This window comes from Mastomys coucha, unplaced genomic scaffold, assembly GCF_008632895.1.
Source record: "Mastomys coucha isolate ucsf_1 unplaced genomic scaffold, UCSF_Mcou_1 pScaffold6, whole genome shotgun sequence".
NCBI classification, from domain to species: domain Eukaryota; kingdom Metazoa; phylum Chordata; class Mammalia; order Rodentia; family Muridae; genus Mastomys; species Mastomys coucha.
The window spans coordinates 5,607,762-5,631,375 of NW_022196912.1; the positions used below are offsets into that span (position 1 = coordinate 5,607,762).

Consider the following 23,614-nt stretch of genomic DNA (forward strand, 5'->3'; position numbering starts at 1 on the left):
ACTTTTAATAATGGCAGGGGAGAAAAGATGGTAAGTATGACAAGAGGATGTGGACCTGTTTAGAAGTAATTCTTTGGGGACGATTGATTCCAGTCCTCATTTGTCAGGACACCAGCTGTTCAGTAGCATCAGGATAGCAAACCTGAATCAACAGCAGCTGTGACCTGATCCAGCAGAAAGACCCAGGCCTCTGCCAAATTGGCATGAGTTAGCAGGAGCGACCAGAACAGGCTGGGATGCCAGGAGAAGTTTTCTACCTCTTTCTTTCTTTCTTCTTTCCTTCCTTCCTTCCTTTCTTCCTTCCTTTCTTTCTTTTTTCTTTTTTTTGTTTTTGTTTTTTTGTTTTTTGAGACAGGGTTTCTCTGTGTAGCCTTGGCTGTTCTGGAACTCACTCTGTAAACCAGGCTGGCCTCGAACTCAGAAATTCGCCTGCCTCTGCCTCCAAAGTTCTGGGATTAAAGGCATGTGCCACCACTGCTTGGGTCACTAATATTTATTGATCACTCAAGAACCAGTTGGGGAACAGGACCTTAGTATGAGCACCGGTAGAGCTGGAGAGGCATTCGCCATGACAAGATGGCGCCACATCCACTGTCGACTCCTAGTAAACAACTGTTTGTGCATGTGCGTAGAGTGAAAAAGACGCCAAGTCACGGCCCATCCCGGGGCGTTACGTGGGGTGATGAGCAAACAGCCAATCATGGGCGGAAACGCCGCGCTGTGGTGTATATAAGCAGTGCCGATTATTGGCTCGGTCCTTTTTTTCCTCTGGATGAGGCAATAAACGCTTGCTGCAGAAGGATCCTAGTGTCCGCGTGTCTTCTTGCTGGCGAGACGACTGCGCGAGCAACAAGCACCAATCACTACATCTCACCTTTTCTGTCCAATAAAATTAAAAAAACAAAAAAACCCAAAAAAACTCTTCTCCCAGACATAAATTGAACAAAACCACAATAATCATGTAAATTACAAAGTATAATATACAATTAACATCCAGTCCATCATATTTGTCAATTAGATAAAGTACTCTTCCCTCATTCCTAACTTAAAAAATTATGATTTTTGTCCCTGTATTATTTTTAGATTTTAGCCTGTAACACCATCTGAAAATCATGACTTCCTCTCTATAACCTCTCTCTGTGTTAAACAACTTGAGTTTGATTATGAGACTACTAGTCTTCAACCCCATCAGAAATCTGAGAATGACTTAAACATTACCTAGGTGTAGAGTCCGGCCAGCGGATCTACTCGGGATCGTGGGTAACTTCGAACTGGAGGTTGGACCAGACCTGTGGAAAAAGACAGACGCCAAGTAAATGTATCAAAGCATGCTTTACTTGGGGTGAAATGGGTTTTTATATCCAGGCAGCAAAGTGAAACCACAATATCCAAACATAGAACATGCATAATGTAAATACAACAGCAGACGTAGAGATGCCGGATTCTCAGTGGCATTACATCGCAGGCAAACAGTCTGTTTACGGTGAGCAAGGACTTCAAACAGGAGTCTTAGCAGAAGTTAGTTGTAAGTCCGTCTTTTGATTTCAGGAGGAGCTGCAGTGTTTGTGGGCTATTGTCTTGCACCACAGGTGGTCGGCTTCAGCCCAGGGCTGTCAGTTCACTTTCGCTTTCAGAACTCCGCAGCAACATTCGGGAAGCATTGGGGGAGACAACACCTAGGTATACAGGAAACATCAAACACAGCTTCTCAAACAATTGCAGAGACAGATGACTACCTGGATAATCCCCTATTCCTTACAACATCGGTGAATCTGTCTTCAGCTTTTGACCCAAGATTATCTGACAGACCTTTGTAAATCAGGATTATGAAGGACTGCTTACCCTATTTTTGGCAGAGCTACCAGTTGACTATTCCACATAGTGTTTCCTTTCCTGGAAAATATTTTATCTGCAGATGAAATAGGCAATTTCTGCCCAATGGTCACCTTGCCATGATAAAGAACCTTGCCTGGAGGTAAAGATGCTCAATTTTTCTTTGAAGGAAAATGGGGAAGCTGTCAGGAGCAGACATGCCTCATTGTCAAATGATTAACATTAAATGTCACATTTTATAGATTTCTTACGTTTTTGAAGACTATCTATCTATGTAAAGTGTCTTGAACTGTTAAGTTTTAGCTAATCTTAGCCATTTTTTTTTTTTTTTTTTTGAGTGCTGGAATTAAAGGTGTGTGTCACCACTGCCTGGCAATCTTAGCCATTTCTATTTGAGTAAATTGAAGGTACTTTATTATAATTAAATCAGAATTTAACATAACCATAAGATTGCTATCTGGCCCTTAACGTGTGTTGCTTAATCATTCTAACAGTTTGTAAAGCAGCTATTAGAAGGACCAGGTCTTAGCCCTGCATTCTTTGTCTGTCTGTCTGTCTGTCTGTCTGTCTGTCTGTTTGTTTGTTTGTTGATACAGGGTTTCTCTGTGTATCCTTGGCTGTCCTGGAACTCACTCTGTAGACCAGGCTGGCCTTGAACACAGAAATCTACCTGCCTCTGCCTCCCAAGTGCTGGGATTAAAGGCATGTGCCACCACTGCCCAGCTTAGCCCTGCATTCTTAAAAGAGTTACATAGGCACAATGCCTACCTAAGAGCAACAATATTATTCTCAAATTTTGTATCAATATAAGAAATTCACACCAATGAAAACCTTATATCTGCATCAATATAAATTCTGTACCAATGTAAGAAATTATAACTTCTATTTGTATTGATTATAAAGATTTCTACCAAGTAAGATTATGGCTACATTGTCACGCCCACTCATCTACTCCAGTAAAGTCTGCAATATTGGGGGTAAAAGCCTGATTAAGGACAAGAGGCGTTATGACTTCAAAGGGAGTTTATGCCTCCTGGGTCATCTCCTGACTCAGATGTGTTCCAGATTAGTCTTTCCAATCATCTTCTTATTCCAATCGTCTTTCCTATTCAGGCATAAAGGTACCCCAAGAAATTATTTGTAAATGGTTAAAACTTAAGATTGGGCGTTATTTCCTGGCCAGCACAGCGTTCCAATATATCCTAATTTATTATCTAGCTGTCCTCAGCTTGGAATTTCTCACAAGGAAGCTGCCTTATCAGATAAGATGTCCTCAGAGTTAGCAACAGAGGTCAGGCACCATTGTTTACTGTTAACATAGAATTCTCAGGGCAGTCCCACAGAAGAAAGAACTGTTTTACATACCAGAGAATAATTGAAGGGCTTCCCTCACTTAAGGGCATTAGCAGGAACTGCTATATTGGAACTTCCTGGTGCTTGCCTTCAGCAGACCCAAAGAATTAGCATGGGAATACCAAAATAGCCCCAGTGGGGAGGGCACCACTGCTCTTCCCCTTCATACTTGGATACCTGCTCTTACTGACCTTGATGTGACTGTCACCTGCCTACATGACTTTTGTCATTCACCCTGTTTTCTGTATACCATATAAGCCTGGTTTTCACTTTGTGCAGGGGCACTTAGACTGACTAGAACTAGAACTTAGATGGACTAGGAATTAGATTCATTCATTCAGATTCAAGCTTTGAGCTTCATGCAGTCTGCAACACCCCCCCCCCCCCCCCCCCCCCCCCCCCCCCGACGCCCAGAGTGCTTGGGCCCTGGGGGATGCAGCACCTGTCCAGAAAAGGTGGCTGCTTTAGACCCAGTGTGTTTCAGGTGGCCTCAGATGTACCTCAACTGCTGAGCTGCTAGATTTCTCATTTCTCTTTTGTAATGACTGCAAAAGCCTCATGCTATTTTTAAGAAATACATTCAGACTCAGCATAATTCTGAATTCAGAATTATGACCAATTCCAAATTGTCCCTTAAAATGACAACTTATCGGGGCTGGTGAGATGGCTCAGAGGGTAAGAGCACTGACTGCTCTTCCAAAGGTCCTGAGTTCAAATCCCAGCAACCACATGGTGGCTTACAACCATCTGTAATGAGATCTGATGCCCTCTTCTGGTGTGTCTAAAGATAGCTACAGTGTACTTACATATAATAATAAATAAATATTTTTAAAAAATGACAACTTATCTAATATTTTGGTAAATCTCTAACCCAAATAAGCCTGGGCAAAGAAAACACAACTCAATTAATATGAATACAAGCTGCACACCTAAATTGGGGAGTTCTACCACTACACTCCCATGTTCCCCATCTATGAGATTCCTTATAACTTGCAATTTCTCCAGGCCATGTGCTTCTGCTCCACTTTCCTTCCACCTCCTCCTCTGTCATCCTCTCTTCTTCCCTCTCCTCTTCTCTCTCAAACTTTCAGCTCCACTTTCCCTTCCCCTGACCAATCACTGGCTCTAGCCTTTATTTTACAAATTAAGGTGGGGAGACAGTTCATAAGAAGTCACCTGAGTACTGACTTATTCCTTGTTCAAAACCTCTCCCAAGAGAATGGGACCAGCATCAAAATACAAGCAGCCCCAGGGCTATCTGCAACAATCTAATTTGTAAAATAACCATTAGCAGACCCTGGGAATTGGGCTGATGACTCTCCATAGAATATATGAGAGAATATATATATAAGAGAGTCTCCATGACTCTCTTGCTGAATATAGACAACAAGAAAGTCTCTAAAGCAGTGGTGAGGGGTAGGAACATTAGAAAAACTGGCTAGACTTAAGAAAGCTAGTTTTAGTATCTGTTATCCAGTCTCTACATATTTGGAAGGTTCAGAGTTTGGCTGAAGTTTTGACCAGTTCCATCTGAAAGGTTGGTTGAGGCAAGATGACCTGGAATCAACAGCAATCCTCAAAGCTGTTTTTGAGCAGCAATTGGAAGCAGGGGGACAAGCAGGTCAGTTTAGCATCTCTGAGGATGAATCTTGCCAAAGCTGAACATTCTGTAATATATGAATCTCACAACCAAAATTTTAGTATCATTAAGATTTTCATATGGATTGTGCAGGGTTCACAGATTAGTTAAAGATGAAATTCTGCTCCTGGTTTGAGCAGGTGAAAGACAGCTGTCTCTTTATGAGCTTATTTTATTAACAACCAATTCACGCCATGTGTTTCTTTACCTGTCCTGTTTGACTCTCTTGAATTTTTGAGTTCTTCCAGAGGTCTCTCCCTATTGTATCTGATCCATATCACTCTGGAAGGGGTCCAAAGCCTCTTTTCCTTTCCTGTCAACACAAATACAGAGCCTCTTTTCCAAATATAACAAGTCCTTGGTCCAGTAACAGGAAATCATTAAGCGTTTAGCTTGACCTCTCTCTGAGAGGAATTTTAATATAATCACAAAACTAAAAACCACACTTATTTTGATAATTAAAACAATTGGAAGCAAATAAAGCAATCTAAACAAAGTTAAACAATGAGATAGTGCTTCTGCGGTCTCCTGCGCCAACCTTCATGAGATTAAGGCCTAAATTTCTACCGTCTGAGATAAGCTAGGAGCTCTATCCTCTGGCTTTCAATCTAACTTTTTTAAGATCAAATTTCTCAATATTTTCTTATCTATGTCTAGTTAATGTATAAGCCTATTTCCAGGCTCTATTTGTCAAACCAGTCAAAGAAATCTCAGAAATTCCATGAGTAGACCATGTTCAAAGATCCTGAGAAATTGTCCTGGCAAGACTTTTACATGTCTTTAAGACATTTTTCATTCAATCTCCTTAACTTCTCTCCCATGTGGAGCTTAATATTTTCTGTGTCTACCAACCAACTCTCTGCCTCTCATCTTAAGCTCTTTGTATCAGTTCCAAACCTCAGGAAGAAAAACCCGTGTGTGCCTCAGGTAAACTCTGTATTCCCTTCTATCCTTAAAAACAATTCAATCAAAATTTAAATATCTATCCTTTGATTATCTGCTTGTAGGAAGCACGCATCTTTTGTTGTTTGTCTCTCACTGCCTTAGAGCCGCTGGCCTGTCTCTTTGCACAGCAGGGGCTTCCAGCATCTCTGAGCTGAGGCTCTCCCTTTGTTTCTTTGGTTTTCTAGCATCGGAGCCACATGACTTGCTCCACTCCACTGAGAACTCAGTTCTCCCCCCTATTAAACTGCATCATTGTGTGTGTATATACCACCTGAGAATTCCTAAATCAACAGTGGATTCTCACCTGCCACATCATGTACCATCTGTAGTGCTTAGTTTTTGCCACCCCACTTTAAGCTCCGGGCAGACTGTGCTACCATCCCCCATCCAGAATCCCTTGTATCCACAGATAAAAAAACAACACACATACAGGCCAGTTAATCTTAAAATGCCTTTGCTAACTTGATGACTGGGCACTCCTAAAATCCCCTGGCATAATCCCTAGGCATAAGTGGATAGAGTGGCCCTTGGCCACTCCAACCGAAAACTCACATGGTTGATTGGTTCTATCTCCTGATGCTACTTCTCTTCTTCCTCTTCCCCAGTTCTCCAAATTCTCTCTGCATCCTCCCTCACAACATTAAGTGTCCTGCTCCATCCTCAGACACTGGTTGCTGATATCTTTATTGATTGATCAAGAACCGATTGGGGGACAGGACCTTAGCATCATCAGACCCAACCTCTACAGGAAGGGACTCTGAAGCTGTTTCCTGAGGAACTAGAAAATTTTCCTCTGAAACTCACATATGTTGTAGAAATTTTTAATTCCAAATTGGGGTTTCTTCCCCACCTTCATCATTCAGTTCCTTGATAAAAGCCACACACAACCATATATTTACAATAAGCCTTAAATAGCACAAGAGCTGGGCAGACATCTACCCTCTATGCTATTAGAATCTATTTTTCTACTGATAACCCTGAATTGTTAGTTAGAATATCCCATCTGGGATGCTATTAACTCCTATTAGCCAGCCCCCAGGGCCATGTTTTTATGACTCACTTAACCCATGGAGGCTTCTCTCTCCTTCTTCTCCTCGTCCCCCATGGTTTTCCTCTGACCATCCAGGCCTGGGAACCTTAAGACACGCCTATGTCTCTTCTACCTAGCTATTGACTGTTGACATCTTCATTCACCAATCAGAAATAACTAGGGTACAAGGTCATAGAGTGTCACTTGGGTCTATGTGAAGATTCTCTTGTCTCTGAGTCAAACAGATCTTGAGGAACCAGTATTAACATTAGAATATAAGCAGCATCAGGCCAACCCGCCTACACACAATCACACAGTCCCACACCCATATACTCACAATCACACACACACAATCATACACATACCTCCACTGCCACTCACATACATACTCTCTCACACACACACACATTTACACACACAACAAGTCGCACACAATCACACATAAACCTACACATCACATACACACATTCATGCACACATATACACACTCACACACACTCAACTCACATCCACACAGTCACATACACTATTCACCCCACCCCAACCTTTTCACACACCCTGGCTTCAGCTTACCAGGTACCTTTACATTCCATTTCTTACTTTCTGGATTTGTTACAGAAAATGGTGACTAAGAACTAGAAAGCAATGCATTTGCAAGTCAATGGGCAAAGAGTTATTTATTTATTTGTCTATTTATTTATAATGTGGAGGTCAAAGGACAGTTTGACAACTTAATGGGATTCAGTTTTCTCCTTCTGCTCTGTGGGTCCTGGGTTCAAACTCAGTTGTCAGGCTCCTTACTTGCTGAACAATGTTTTAGAAGAGAAGAGAAAAAAAGAGAATTAAATAATCTCTATTGGGCATCGTGTAGCATGCCTTTAATTCCAGGATTTTTGAGGCGGAAGCAGATGGATCTCTGGGAGTGCCTGGCCAGGCCAGACCAGCTTGATATATGTAACTAGTTCCAGGCTAGCCAGAGCTACACAGTGAGTGTTAGGGTTTAATGTAGTGGAATACTAAGGCCAAGGAATGCTGAAGATATCACCCCGTGCAATAGATCTCATGTAAGAAATTTATCTGGCATGGAGAGTGAAAAGCAATCTCAGAGTAGAAATGAAAGGGGAGGGGGGAAGAGAGGGATGGGTAGGGAGAGGGAGAAGGAGAGAGAGAGAGTATAAGAGAACAAGAGGAAGGGAGAGACAAACAGAGTGGGAGAGCTGTCTGTGATGGCAAGAACCTGTTAAAGCATTTGGTGGCTGGTGATGATATAGTTGCTTGCTCTGAGTCATTCAAGGCAGCTGAGAGAACACCTGGTTTCTAATATTCCTCCCTTTTGTTTTTTATAACAGGTGAAGATATAGGAAGGGGAGATTGGGGGCTGGAGAGATGGCTCAGCAGTTAGGAGACTGTTCTTCCAAAGGTCCTGAGTTCAATTCCCAGCAACCACATGGTGGCTCACAACCATCCGTAGTGAGATCTGGTGCTCTCTTTAGGGGTGTCTGAAGATAGCTACAGTGTGTTTAGATTAAATAAATAAATAAATAAATCTTTTTAAAAAAAAAGGAAGACGAGACTGGTGAGGCAGGAATGGGGTTCCGTATTCTTTAGTCTGTTTCCTTCTGTCTGGGTTCCTTGACATCTCTGGGGACCTAAGAAAACTGTGGTGCTGGCCAAGACCTGTCCAGGCTCTGCAGGACCTTTTGGGGCTAGGTATATGTAGGCAGCAGTTGGAGCATTTGTGAGGCTGGACCACCTGGGGCTAGCCACTTTGAATCTGTCAGGGATGCAGATATTGAAGGAACGTCTGGACCGGGCAGGTTGATATATATTTGGGGCAGCAGATAAAGTTAAGTAGTTTAGAGGGATTTTTTTCCCCCTTAGGTTAGTTACATTTGAAACCTCTAGGCCCATAGTACTGGTAGTTGGGGGAGGGGAGTCCCACGATCAGAGAAAGGGCAGGTGGTGGTGGTGGCAGTGAGGATCCAACCCTCAGGAGTAATTGGAATAGGCAGGTGGGGAAACAGGTTGTTGACTGATGGTGCTTATGTTTAGTCCATTTGACCCATAAGAGGTGGATTCAAGTTGATTTCCTAAAGCAACAAGAGTTTTTTTAAGTATACAAAAAACGAGATAATTTTTAAATATGTTAGCATTATCACTGTTGGAAATCTGTACTGAAATCTGCATTGTAGAAAAGGTAGTAGACTCATACCTTTGAGTCATAGTGGAAGCTTGGGGCCCCAAAATGAGTTCAGGTTAAAAGCATGAACACTCTTTCCTCTGTCCGGAAGTCTGATGTTTTTTAGCACAATGAGAAACAAATTTAAGTCTATTCTTAGGAGACAACCAAAAGAAATTTAAAATCTTGACCTTGTTGACTATGATAACAGTCAGAGCTTACCAGAGGTAGGCTAATGGCTTTTCAGAACCCCACTGATGAATTAAAACTCAGAATTTTTGAAGTCTTTTTTTTTAAAGCTTTATTTTATTTATTTTATGTGTATGAGTAGCTGTACAGATGGCCATGAACCGTCATATGTGTGGCTGCTGGAAATTGGACTCAGGACTTCTGCCTCCCCACTCGCTCTGGTGTAATTCACTGTTGCTGTCTTCAGATGCACCAGAAGAGGGCGTCAGATCTCATTATGGGTGGTTGTGAGCCACCATGTGGTTGCTGGGATCCGAACTCAGGACCTTCAGAAGAGTAATCAGTGCTCTTACCCGCTGAGCCATCTCGCCAGCCCCCACTTTTGAAGTCTTAATGTAACAATAGCACAAAATTGAAAAGAAATTTGTAACTTATTTATTTATTTATTTACTTATGTAATGTTTGTGAGTACACTCTAGCTGTCTTCAGACACACCAGAAGATGGCATCAGATCTCCTTACAGATGGTTGTGAGCCACCATGTAGTTGCTGGGAATTGAACTCTGGACCTCTGGAAGATCAGTCAGTGCTCTTAACCACTGAGCCATCTCTCCAGCCAGATCTGAAACATTTTTCATTTTTATGTATATCTTATATCACTTTCTTATACCTCTATAAATTGCATTTACATACCTTTAAATACCTTCCTAGACCCTCACAACTTTCACATCCTCACACTTTTTTTTTTTTTTCGAGACAGGGTTTCTCTGTGTAGCCCTGGCTGTCCTGGAACTCACTCTGTAGACCAGGCTGGCCTCAAACTCAGAAATCTGTCTGCCTCTGCCTCTCAAGTGCTAGAATTGAAAGCGTGCGCCACCACTGGCCGGCTACATCCTCACACTTTTATAACTTGCATTTATGTACCATAAAACATCTCCTAAGATCCTTACAAGTTAAGCTTTCAAATCCTCAGACTTTACATAAACTTTATACTCCCCACCCCCCATTGTGGCGGAACCTTTTCCTAATGAATAAAGATTTCAGGGGACCAATCACTGGGCAAGGAGTAGGTGGGACTTCCAGGTCTGAGAGAGGAAGAGTGCTTTTGGATGGGAGACAGATGGAGGTCAAAATGTAGGTATCAAGAGGCCCCCAGTTTAGATGGTGGATCTGCCAGGATTTGCCACCGGAGTAGTTATATTTAGTATAGTTTACAAAATTAGGATGTTAGGCCGGGCGGTGGTGGCACACGCCTTTAATCCCAGCACTTGGGAGGCAGAGGCAGGCAGATTTCTGAGTTTGAGGCCAGCCTGGTCTACAGAGTGAGTTCCAGGACAGCCAGGGCTACACAGAGAAACCCTGTCTCAAAAAAAGAAAAAAAAAAAAGTAGGATGTTAGTTACTGTGCCCAGAGATTGAGTTACCTGTTGGTTCTGAACTAAGTTTGTGTGGTGTTTTCCTTAACACAGAGACTCAACTGGGTTCCAGAGAGAAGATAAGGTGGCAAAGCATGGGTTTGTAAGAAGTGCACCCTGAAAGGCTGTGGCAATTTGGAAGCATGGGGCTGGCATGGTAACAACCCGCCAGTGGGAACTTAGGAGCTGGGTGGAGAGCTTTTGGAGCTCTGGGTCAGAGAGTCTCCATGAGATGAGAACAGGCTGGCCAGCCCTCCAGTGCACTCACGGAGTAGTGTGGATGGCTTTTTACAGTGAGGCACAGGTGCAGTCACTGTAAAGTGAGTTCGTTTAAATAAAGGACTAAGAAAACATTACATGGAAATCTGTTTTGTGGGTTTGTCTCTTTTTAAAGTCCAGTAGCAAGGTAAACTGTGTCTGGACGATTAGTAGCTCTAGGAAAGTAAGGGCTGCAGCCTGATTTTTATACAGTTGAGGCCTTGGCTGCTCATGTCACACTGACAAAGCTGTCACTAGACCAGTGTCAACATCATCAGACCCGAGAAGGATACATTTCACTCGAGGAAGCAGGAAGCAGGAAGTACAGGGTAGCTGCTTCCGAATCTATTAAAAATGGCAGATACTCACTGGCTACCTGGACAGTTCCCCTAGGTCCCTCTGTGAGATCTAGTAGACTTTCCTGTGGCGTCTAGGCAAAGTAGGGCATTCAACTCCCCAGTGTCCTGCTTGTCTGCAGTTTGGTCAGGGGCCGGGCAGCAAGGGAGGTGAAGGATACTTTCTCACCCTGTGTTGAGGTTTGCCACACGTAAAGCAAGCTCCAGGAGGAGTTTCCTGTGCGACTGTCACCCTCTGTGGAGGAGGCTGTGGGCGCTGTCAGGAGATGGCACTTCTCTCTCTCATGGAAAGCTTTTTTATTCAATAATTTAAATGCCATATCCAACAGCTCTCTAAAGAGCTTGGGTACCACTATCTATTAAGTATATCTAAACTAGACAGACTTTGCTTGGTTCTGGTTTCTTATTTTAGGGTTAGCTTTGAAAACACACAGAAGGCTAAATAAAGCTTATTCCTGTAATTAATTGCTTAGTCTGAATACATTAAAATTTTCATCATTTATAAGGTGACTGACCATTAACGTGCATGTCATAATTATCCTTAACAGTTTACAATAATTTTTGAATTGAAACTCTTCTAGTCTCAAAATGAAACTTTTTTTAAAGATTTATTTATCATTATATCTAAGTACATTATAGGTGTACTTAGGTGTACTTCAGACAGCACAGAAGAAGGCGAAAGATCTCATTACAGATGGTTGTGAGCCACCATGTGGTTGCTAGGATTTGAACTCAGGATCTTCCGAGGAGCAGTCAGTGCTCTTAACCACTGAGCCATCTCTCCAGCCCCCAAATAAAACTTTAAATCATGAATACAGCCCACGATGAGACTGGTAAATGTACAGATCCTTTTATAGTGCATCATTATAGCACATTACAGTTTTTCATGTGACTTAGTTTATGTGAATGACTGAAGCTAAAGCTTAAAGTGAGCGAATACAAAGATGTTGGACAGATATTGCTGTGAACCCATGCTGACCTTAGGAGTTTATAAATCTTTTTTTTTTTAAAGATTTATTTATTTATTGTATTTATATGAGTACACTGTTGCTGTCTTCAGACACACCAGAAGAGGGCATCGGATCCCATTACAGATGGTTGTGAGCCACCATGTGATTGCTGGGAATTGAACTCAGGACCTCTGGAAGAGCAGTCAGTGCTCTTAACCACTGAGCCATCTCTTCAGCCCTATAAATCTTGATTATCAAATATACCTCATTTAACAAACATATGACGGCTTGGTGTTGAAAAGTCAGTAAAGGCATAGAGAGCTAGACACACATCTTAACCAGCTGTGAATGGTTGAATGTGCCCGGCTCAGGGAGTAGCACTATTAGAAGGTATGGCCTTATTGGAGTAGGTGTGTCACTGTGGGTGTGGCTTTAAGACACCCATCCTAGCTGCCTGGAAGCCAGTCTTCTCCTGGTTGCCTTTAGATGAAGATGTAGAACTCTCAGCTCCTCCTGCACCATGCCTGCCTGGATGACACTGCCATGCTCCCACCTTGATGATAATGGACTGAGCCTCTGAACCTGTAAGCCAGCCCCAATTAAATGTTGTCCTTATAAGAGTTGCCTTGGTCATAGTGTCTGTTCACAGCAGTGAAACCCTAACTAAGACACCAGCTTTTGATAATCCAAATAAATCTTTATAACTTTAAATTTTTTATCATCATATATAGTATATTCTAAACCAGACTTGAATCGCATATACAGATGTTAGGTTACATGGCATGTACTCTTTTACCCTAGTAAAGATGGTTATCAGCCATGTGGCTGCTTACATCCTGATGAGGTCATCAGCCAAGATGGAGGAGAGCCACATGATCGCTATATCTGTTTTCTCTGTGTATGTGTACATGTATATATATGGAATATTTTACATTATATATTATTAGGATCTATAATATATAGTATAATACTAAGTGTAATAAATATATAAATATAATATATATTACATGAATGAAAGCTGAAACCAAGTTACATATACACACATATAGAGTTGAATCCAAGCTATATACACACATATACACAGAGCTGAACTCAAGTTACAAACACATACACACACACACACACATTCTAAATAAGAGTTCAATCATATATCTATATATCTTTATATGTATATTCATGTGTAGATTTTAGTTATAAACCTTTTGTTATAAGTTTAAAGCTAAATTTTGTTACAGATTTTTACAGATTTTTAAACCATACCCAATGAGTTTTCAAATAATGAGCTAGAGTTTATAGCAGACTCTTAAGAGTTTTTTTTTGAGGGCAGAGAACAGAGAAATTATAGAGGAAAAAGATTTTTAAGAGTGGACAGTAGGGCTGGGCCTAGGTCCACTACACATTTGTAGCAGATGTGCAGCATGTTTTGGTAACAAGAAAAAAATTTATTCTAAAAACTACCATTTTGTTTTCAGACTCTATTTAATCATAGGGAGAAAGTAGACTCAAGGTCCCAGGCCTTGATCTAAAGGCATCCCTAGAGCTGAACAGCATCTGCTGTAAAGTGATTGGGATTTAAAGTGAATGAATAAATTAATTAATTAATAAAAAACAGGAGTGGTAATTAGAGAAAGTATAGGGCAGATCAAGTTTATATATAAGATATTTGGGGGATCATTTGTCTGCAGTAGCTGTTATGATTTGTGAGAATTTGGCCATTGGTCCTAACTCAGACCAAGCTGTAGTAATGAAATCTGAGTGTGTGGAGCAATAGGGAGGGAGCCACAAAATGGAACACCATACAGGTGTGCTTCTGCAAGCTCTAAGAGGGAGAGATGAAGCTACAGAACTGTAGTCTGAAGCCGGAAAGACCCAGGAGGGCAGAACGGGAGATGTCCATGTGGGTGCCAGAGGCACAGCAGGAATCAAACTCACAAATAAATGATCTGGATGTACCTTAGGGCAGGATAGGCCAGCAGCTTGGCTCAATGCAGGGGAGAACAGGTGTGCGCATGGTGTGTGCACGCTTCAGCTGGCCGGCTCCTTTGCTCCTCTCACCCCACCCTGCTCCTCCCAGGTCCATCTCTGGCTCTCACTTTGCAACAAATGTATGATAGGACATTATTTACACAGTGTTAGTTGGGAGAACAGACAAAAACGATCAGGGCTTGGAAAGGAGAAAAAGACACAAGGAACGGGGAATACTTTTCCATCCTGTCCCACTCTGCCCAAACACCATTGCTTGCTCGGCCACATTTGGATTGCTTGTCTAAGAGATATTGAGACCATATTTGACTGCAGAGATGGATGCGTTTAGATGTTTGGTAAGTTAGGCACTAGGTGGAGAGGTCAGAGGTTCTCCAAGAAGTGGAGTGAAGAGACAGATGATGCAGTTCCCATGGATGAGGGAAGTCCAAGGCCTGAAGTCTAAGGTACCCCTAGGACCCCACAACCATTGGTGGTTTATTGCCTCACAGGACAGGGGCCAGAGCTGTAAAGCCCAAGGAGATGTGGCTCCTGGTACCAGGATTTTCAAATAAAGCCAAAAGGTAAAAATCAAAGCCTATGTCACCTCCTTGAGGAAAAGGGTCAGAAGAGGTCACCTCCGCCTCCAAGAGTGGAGAAGGGTCAGAAGGGGTTACCTCCACCTCCAAGAGAGGAAAAGGGTCAGAAGGGGTTACCTCCACCTCCAAGAGAGGAGAAGGGTCAGAAGGGGTTACCTCTGCCTCCAAGAGAGGAAAAGGGTCAGAAGGGGTTACCTCTGCCTCCAAGAGCACTCAGGACGTTGTGTTAGAATTGTGGTTGGTCTGGAGAGATCACACCAGGCCAGTACACTTCCATGGGAGAGAGATTTATTGTGGGGTAAAGGGCAATGGGGTGGGATGAAGATGAATGGGGAAAGAGAGAGAGAAAAGGTCAGGAGAGGGCTACCTTTTATTTGGGCTGTGACATAATCTCTTGGGGGTAAAGGTAAGCCACACGGACACTGGGAATGTACGGAGGTTGCCATGGCAACAGATGCACGGGTTCCTGTTGCCTATGGGTGACATCACTGCCATCGCTGGATTTGGAGGTGACCTGCTACTGTAAAGCCGGTTCCTGGCTGTAAAATCAATTCTTGATGCCAACATACCTCCCTTCTTCTTATCATAAAGAGAAGAAAAAAGTGGGGAGGGGAAGCCGATGGTGAAAGGGGAATAGGGGCTTTGGATCTCTTAAAAGGCTTCCTACTGTGTATTCAGGGTGCAGCTGACCTTCACCCCTGGGGTCCACTTGGTAAATGGTCACATGAAGATCCTTTGTGGACAGCAGCAGGTAATCCTGTAGCAGGAACTGATTGATAGTTTGGTTAGAAATTTTTCGTACTTGTCATTGAAGGAATGTAGAAACAAGATTAATGAGGCAGCGAGTGAATGATAACACCAGGAGGATGACTAGAAAAGGCGTTATGAAAGGGAATATCCACTTCCATATAGGGTTTTCAAAAATCCAGGAATCAGAGGCCTCACATTCCCTGAGATTCTGCAAGTCTGATTGTAGCTCCTGGATTTTATGTCTCTTTATCCTGGATTGGTTGACATAGAAACAGCATTCTTCTTGGAGGAACAAGCAAAGACCACCTTCTTTAGCTGTCAGGACATCTAACTCCAGTTGGTTCTGAAGCACCCACCACAGCTGCCAAAGAATCAATCTGGCTCTGGATGGATGGTAAGCATGGTTTTGAACATCTCTTGAAAACCGGATGTCGCGAGCAGTGGCCTGATGTTCCTTTCAGGGGAGTGTGGCGGCAGCACACCTCCACTCAGGCGCTCATACACTGGATCCCGCCTTAAGAGCTACCTCAGGAGCGGTAAGAGAGGACTCAATACACCGATTAGGTTTTGAATGCTTTATGTCAAACTCCAACACAACTATACACAGCATACAATATGCTATTAGAGCAAAGATAATGAAGGCTCTAACAATATAATAGCTAAACATTTCACTCTACTGCATATTGCGGTATATGACCTGATCAGTAGCCTCTGGGTGCCGGTGGTCTTGAGGGCTGCGATGACAGGAATGAGTCAGGCCAAAGAGTGAGTGACTCTCTAGCTCGGCTGGTTTCACTTTTGGTTGACCACGAAGTGGTGCTTGACCACGAAGTCTCGAGTGGTCAGTAGCCTCTGGTGGTTTCTGGTGCTTGACCACGAAGCGGTGCTGGGCCACGAAGTCTCGAGTGGTCAGTAGCCTCTGGTGGTTTCTGACGAGTTGGTGTGGTCAGAGTCTTGAGTGCTCAGGAGGATCACGTCAAGCAGCCATGGCTACCGAGAGCGGAGGGTGCTTCGGCATCTGAGGTCTCCTCTTTTGAGCCTGATTTGATGTCATGATTGACATGTTGGGCTGATAACCATTCGCGTATGGTTATCAGGTCTACTTGTTTTTAAGTCCAAATATTTACTTCTTCTTCTTCTTCTTCTTCTTTTTTTTTTTTTTTTTTTTTTTTTTTTTTTTTTTTTTTTTTTTTTTTTTTTTTTTTTTTTTTTTTTTTTTTTTTTTTTTTTTTGTTTTTTGTTTTTTGTTTTTTGTTTTTTGAGACAGGGTTTCTCTGTATAGCCCTGGCTGTCCTGGAACTCACTCTGTAGATCAGGCTGGCCTCAAACTCAGAGATCCACCTGCCTCTGCCTCCCAAGTGCTGGGATTAAAGGCATGTGCCACCACCTCCCGGCCAAATATTTACTTCTTTTGGTATGTTTTTCTGCACAAATATTTACTTCACTAATATACTTCTGCATTCTTAGATAAGACTCTGGGCAAACAACTTGTTTATCACAGCAAGTCTCACTGCACAAATATTTTGTTCTACCTATTACAAAATGGAGTGGGTCTTGCTAAAGACCTGCTCCTTACACTGGTGCTAAGCTCAGAAGTGAACTTTATCATATTGGGTCATGGAAGTTGTTATCCCTGCAGTTCCAGTACCATACCTATGGCTGTTCCCACAGCGACCAGGAGCGGTGCGACCTGAACTGCCCCCTTATGTTGGACATCTATCATACCTACAACTGGGATTGGCAGGGTCTCATTTCCCTGGATTACTTCCAGTTCAGAAAAAAGGAGTACCAACGTGAGAACTCCTAACCAGCTGGCCGGTAGGCAATGATATACCTGAGTGCCACAAAGAATTAACATGTTTTGTGTCCTTCCCAGCCTTGAGCAGGCTAAATAGACCTTAAGTGTTTGCCACAGTTGGTCTTCCCAGACCTAGCCCACCTAGGTGGAATCTTCCATCTTGGTGCACCTGCAATTTCCTACAGGAGCAGACTGTCCGCTGAGCTTACTTTGCAACATAATCCAGCTGGAACAAAGGATGGGTCTGTGGGTTGTCCCTATATAAACAGTGTTGAATATTAAACTTTGAGTCTTGATCAGAAATCTTTATCTTAGCTTTATCCTTCTCTCTCCCACCCGTCCTTTTTCATTTCCAGCCTCCCTTTCAGGCACCCAGTTCTCCATGGCTGCTGGACAGCTATAGGCAGCACCCGAACGAGGGGATCGAGAAAGGGAGTAGGGGCTGGGAGGGGGGAGGGGAACCAGCTGAGAAACGCTATCTTGGTGGAACTCCACAGAATAGGAAAGAAGTTACAATATCCTGCATGGTGGTAAACAGCAAACAGCATTAATACTAGCGCTAGTCATAAATTTTATATTTTGGAGGTTGTTGTTGTAGGAGGTGCAAAGAGGATACAGGCTAGGTTGAGTCAGTGTTGACCCAACACCCGAGTTCACCTAAGGGTGACAGCACATTGGGACCAGCATTTGTCCGCAGCCAAGAGCTGCATCAGGTGAGAGGAGTGGGGTTTAAAGAAAAGCGAGAGAGAGAGAGAGAGAGAGAGAGAGAGAGAGAGAGAGAGAGAGAGAGAGAGAGAGAGAGAGAGAGAGAGAGAGAGAGAGAAACCCAAAAATCAAAACAAAAAAAAATGTTCGAAAAACTCTTAGCTCAAGTAAATTTATGTTGTGCGTGGTTCCCAGAAGTAGGAATGGTAGATATTCAAATGACGTGAGAGAGAGAGAGAGAAAGAGAGAGCGAGAGAGCGAGAGAGAGAGAGAGAGAGAGAGAGAGAGAGAGAGAGAGAGAGAGAGAGAGAGAGAGAGAGAGAGAGGGAGAGAGGGAGAGGGAGGGAGAGAGAAACAATAGGTTTCAGAAAAGCAGTTGTCCCCTATCTGGGACGAGTTAGCAAAAGAGAAGGCAAATAGATATAAGCTATTCGGAGCTCTCCTAGGGACAGGAAGAAATCGGCAGACATCCTGCTTCGTCTCTGGCTCCTACTGGAGATATCTCAGTTTTGGTTAGTGTAGCCCACGCAGTCATCTAGCCGGGATGAAGACACGCGGACACACTAGGTTCCTTCTGCAACGACGTTTACTGCCCTCTCCCAGAGGGAAAAGAGATCGAGCCCAAAATCCGCACTGCTTATATACACCACAGTGCAGGCGTGTCTGCCCACAGCGTGGCGTGTCTGCCCATGATTGGCTGTCCGCTCATTACCCTTCGTAATGCCCCAGACTGGGCCGTGACGTGGTGTCTTTTCACTCTACGCACATGCGCAAACAGTTGTTTACTCGACAATGGAAGTAGGCGCCATCTTGCCATGGCGAATGCCTGTCCAGCTTCACGGCTCCCCACAGGTTAGGATATCTGGGTCCCTTTGGGACATCACATTCTCTTCCTTCTCTGCCGATTGTCTGTCCTTGGTGTACCAATCTGTCCATGTGGGTCAATTTATGTCTGTTTTTGTTTCGTTGATTGAATGATTGTTGTTCTGTGTTTCATGTTCAAAAGAAAAAATGGCTAAAACTTTATCTGCTGGCTGTCCACCCCTTGATTCAGTTTACCTTGTTTAGAAGGCAGTCACAATTTGCCCAGTAGAAACTGATAGGTTGCACTGTAGCTGGGAGTCAAGCCCAGCTGGAGAAAAGCTGTTTTTAAAGGGGCCAGCAGCTTCTCAAGGTCTATGGTAAGGAAGCTGATGGCTGATTTCTCCTAGAAAATTTTCTACAGTTGTGATTATTGTGTTCAGCAAGTGACAAGGTGTTTTTTTTTTTCTTCAAATTACAGCTAGAAAAAGCAAGACAATTTTGTTTGGTCTAAATATATAAGATGTGTGTAGCCACTTTGTTTTTTGTTTCTGACTGGTTTTAAAGGTATAAATATGTTCTGCACATCTTGGCTATAGAGTATTGGCTTATAAGTTATTGGGTATGATTAAAAAATTGCAACATTGATAATAAGAAAGATTAAAACTGGTAACTCAGTGTTGGAGTCATTTTAAACAACACATGGCATGAGTCAATCCAGGAAAACAGGTCTCTAAAGATACTTCTAAATTGGGATAATATTTTATGCATTTCTTATCCTAGAAATCAGACCAGGATTTAGGGCAGTGTCTCTTTGAGGTATTGGAGGCTGCACTATCATGTGCAAAAAGTGGCAGCCAAACTTTTGCAGCATGGGGTCATGCACTTGGTGTTGGTTTTGGAGAGACTGGATTGTTTGTTGGATGTTGAATTTTGCTTTCCAAAGTTGTAGTTGTGCTCTGGTATTACAAGAAAAACTTGAAAATTATAGTTAAACTGCCAGTGTTCCATTGGTGGCAGTTTGCAGTTTGATCACAGGCTCATGATTTTCAATTCAACTATATTTGTAATTAAGATGATTGCTAGAGTAATAAAAGTTAAAAAGAGCTGTGGCCAGTATGGGCCCTTTACACAAGTTTTATTGAATATAGTAGTAGAAGCAAATTTAAACCAAGATTGGAAAGGAGACCTGTTAGGGCCAGGTCTCAGAAAATAGGCTCAGATTAAGAAATATTTATGTGTGAATTAATGCAAAGCTCAGAGCAGCCTCATTGGAAACTTGGATGGCATTCCCTTTTGCCTTGGAAACCTTGCCTAAGGAAGTTTTTGGCACTCCTTTTGTCTTGGATACCCTGCCTAAGGAAGTTTTGGGTCCCTTGGCTCCAGGGACCTGGGGATTACTTCTAAGCTAAAGCAGCATAGTTATAAAAGGATTACAAATCTATCCAGGTGTTACCTGAAACAAAGTTCAAACTTAAGATTTATGAAAGGTTAATGAAGCTAGGAACTTGTAGCAGCATTGTAAGCTGGTTGGCCTGCTCCAGCTGCCATTCCAGGAATGCATTTAGAATTATTATGGATGTGGAAGATTGTTTTTATACTGTTCCTTTGCATCCTGATGATTGATTGTAAAGGGTTTGCTTTTAGTGAGCTTGTAATTTCAAAGAGCCCATGAAGCGATATCATTGGGAAGTTTTGCCTCAAGGAATGGCGAAAAGCCTTACGTTATGTTAAAAAAAATAGTTTCTGCTTCAATACAAGAGGTTAGGACTTTCAATCTTTCAGTGTATATTATTCATTATATGGAGGATATTTTATTAGCTGATCTCTCTGAAGGAGTTTTACTACAAGCCTTTGCTCTTATACAATGGGCTTTAAAATTTTGGAGTCGTTGTTGTTCCAGAAAAGATTCAAAGGCATATATTTTTCAATATTTGGCCCTCACTTATATCCTAAAAACGAAAAAAATGTGACACAGAAAATTCAAGAAAGAAAAGATGATTTACTTCAAATTATTTTCAAAAGCTTCTAGGAGAGGTTAATTGGCTAAGACCTCACCTTAAGCTTACCATAGGAGGATTTAAGCCTATGTTTGTTATTCTCAAGGCATATGCAAATTAACTGGTGAGGAATAAATAGTTTTGCAGAAAGTAGTGGAAGCATTAGCCAACACAGATATATTATATATAGATCAATTGTTGGCTGTTTATGTTATTGCTACTCATGTGCCCACAGAAGTTCTTTGGCAAAAGGGATTATTAAAGTGGATTCATTTTTCTTCATCTCCAAGTAAAGTTTTAACACTCTGTTATGAAGCTGTTGCTGTGTTAATACAGAATTGTAGGATAGAGTCATGAAACTATTTTGGAAAGAATGTCTTAAGAACCTGATGAAACATTTATTCCTTATTTCAAATAGCAATTAAATTGGTTATTGCAGAATATTGATATTTGGCCTATTGCATGGCAAACTTTTTAGGCAAAATTGATAATCATTATCCAAAAAACATGTTGTTACAATTTACCTCTATGCATGTTTTTTATGTCCTGTAAATTTATGCATGCATCTCATAAAGAATGCATCTACACCGCCAGGCAGTGGTGGCACATGCCTTTAATCCCAGCACTTGGGAGGCAGAGGCAGGTGGATTTCTGAGTTCGAGGCTAGCCTGGTCTACAGAGTGAGCTCCAGGACAGCCAGGCCTATACAGAGAAACTCTGTCTCAAAAAACAAAAAACAAACAAAAAAGAATGCATCTACTATATTTATAAACAGGCCATCTATGGAAGAGAAACATATGTAATTAGATCACATGCTTATTCTCTTGAGTTTCCCTCCACTTCAGCACAAATAATTGAATTTCATGCTGTAGCCAATGTTTTAAAGATGTTGAAAAATCAAACTTTTGATTTGTATACTGATAGCCAATATATAGCTCATGGTTTGCAATTGCTTGAAATTGTTCCTTTTTTAGACACTGCTAATTCTCAAATTTTACAATTATTTATGCAAATACAACTCAAGGTAAGAGAAAGTACTGTTCCTTTAAAGGACTGTCTTTGGACATTTAAGAGCTCATCCTTGACTCCCTGGACAAGACCCCTTAGGGCAATGCCACAGCAGATTTGTATCCTAGGCAGATTATAGGCCTTACACAGGAACAATTGGCCATACCATCTCATTCTTTATACCATCAAAATAGTAATCGCTTGAAACCATAATTTGGTATTTCTAGAGAATGTGCAAGTCAAATTGTAAAGACTTGTTCTCAGTGTCCTCAATTTCTACCTGTCTCACATAATGGTGTTGATCTTTGAGGACTTATACCTAATCAGTTATTGCAAATGGTTGTTACTCATATTTCTGATTTTAGAAAATTAAAATATGCACATGTGACTATTGATACTTTTTTAGGCTCTCTAGTTGTAACTGCTTTAGCAGGAGAAGCAACTAAAAATCCAATAGTCATTGCCTGCATTGTTTTTCTATGCTTGGTGTTCCAAATCAGATTAAAACACACAATGGAACTGGCTATTGCAGTCAAGCATTTGAGATGTTTTGTAGACAATTTAATATTACCCATACTACTGGGATTCTTTATAATTCTCAAATACAAGGTATTGTGGCCCTTTAAAACAATATCTTCATTAAAAAAACAAAAAGGGAGAATTATACCCCTGTAAACCACATTATTTAAATCATGTTCTTTTTATTTTAAAAATTTTTAATTTTCACAAAAAAAGAAAATGGAGCCCGATGGCTGCCTGAAAGATTGGTTTGTCACATGGACACAGATCCTGAGCCTTCTAATGATTATGATACCCATGATGAAGATGGCTCACAATCCCTACCAGCCAGCTGAGTTAACCTGGAGTGTAGTCTTCACTCTTACTGGAGAGCAAACTATCAATTCTTAAAGCCACCCCTCATATACCTGGTGGCCAGACTTTGTGTTTGAACTTTGCCAATTAGCAGCTGAATTGAATACCTAGGACATTTCCGAAGACAACTTTAACCTTGTTGCTTTTATCTTTTGGACCTTGTATCTTAAACAGATTGGTTGCCTTCACACAGGATCGCTTTCAGCAAGCTCAGTTGTTCACCATGGCAGTTATTCATCACTATGAAGAAATGCATTGAGTGCATATTCATATGTCCTTTGTGGCTTTGGTCTGAATGGGAACGCGTGTGCTTTTGAAGACCCGTAGTTAGGGACAGGTGAGAGTGTTCTTGAGCTCCTATTGACCTAAGACAAAGACATACACCAAAAGCTATGTTTGTCCTCCATGACAGGTAAGAAGGAGCAATATAGACACCTACCTAAGGCAGGCAGGGCTGCCTAGCCACTCTATCACTTAGACGGGATCAGGGAAAACAAGTAAATCTTGTGCCCCTGTCCAGTTCATCTTTAAAAAACAAAAAACGGGGAATTGTGCCCTTCCCTAAGCCCTGAGCAGGCTAAATAGACCTTAAGTGTTTGCCACAGTTGGTCTTACACCGACCTAGCTGACCTAGGGTAGAGTCTTTCACCTTGCTGCACCTGCAATTTCCTACAGGAGCAGACTGTCCGCTGAGCTTGCTTTGCAACATAATCCAGCTGGAACAAAAGCAACATAATCTAACTGAAACAAAAGCAACATAATTCAACTGAAACAAAAACAACATAATTCAACTGAAACAAAAACAACATAATCCAACTGAAACAAAGGATGGGTCTGTGGGCTGTCCCTATATAAACACAGTGGGGAATATTAAACTTTGAGTCTTGATCAGAAACCTTTGTCTTGGCTTCATCCTCTCGCCTGCCTGTCCTTTTTCATTTCCAGCCTCCCTCTCAGGTACCCAGTTCTCCAT

At 42.0% G+C, this 23,614-nt stretch overlaps 1 long non-coding RNA gene across 2 annotated transcripts; it reads right to left on the reverse strand.

The window, feature by feature from the left end:
- Positions 1-792: 792 nt before the first annotated feature.
- On the reverse strand, positions 793-6,905 carry LOC116080700. Of its 2 annotated transcripts, none has more exons than XR_004114560.1 (3): positions 6,831-6,905; positions 1,219-1,676; positions 793-838 (listed from the first exon to the last, which is right to left on the reverse strand). It is a non-coding gene; the product is annotated as an uncharacterized LOC116080700 (long non-coding RNA). The 2 variants fall into 2 exon arrangements; XR_004114561.1 differs by lacking the exon at positions 6,831-6,905 and adding an exon at positions 5,034-5,137.
- Positions 6,906-23,614: the final 16,709 nt, after the last annotated feature.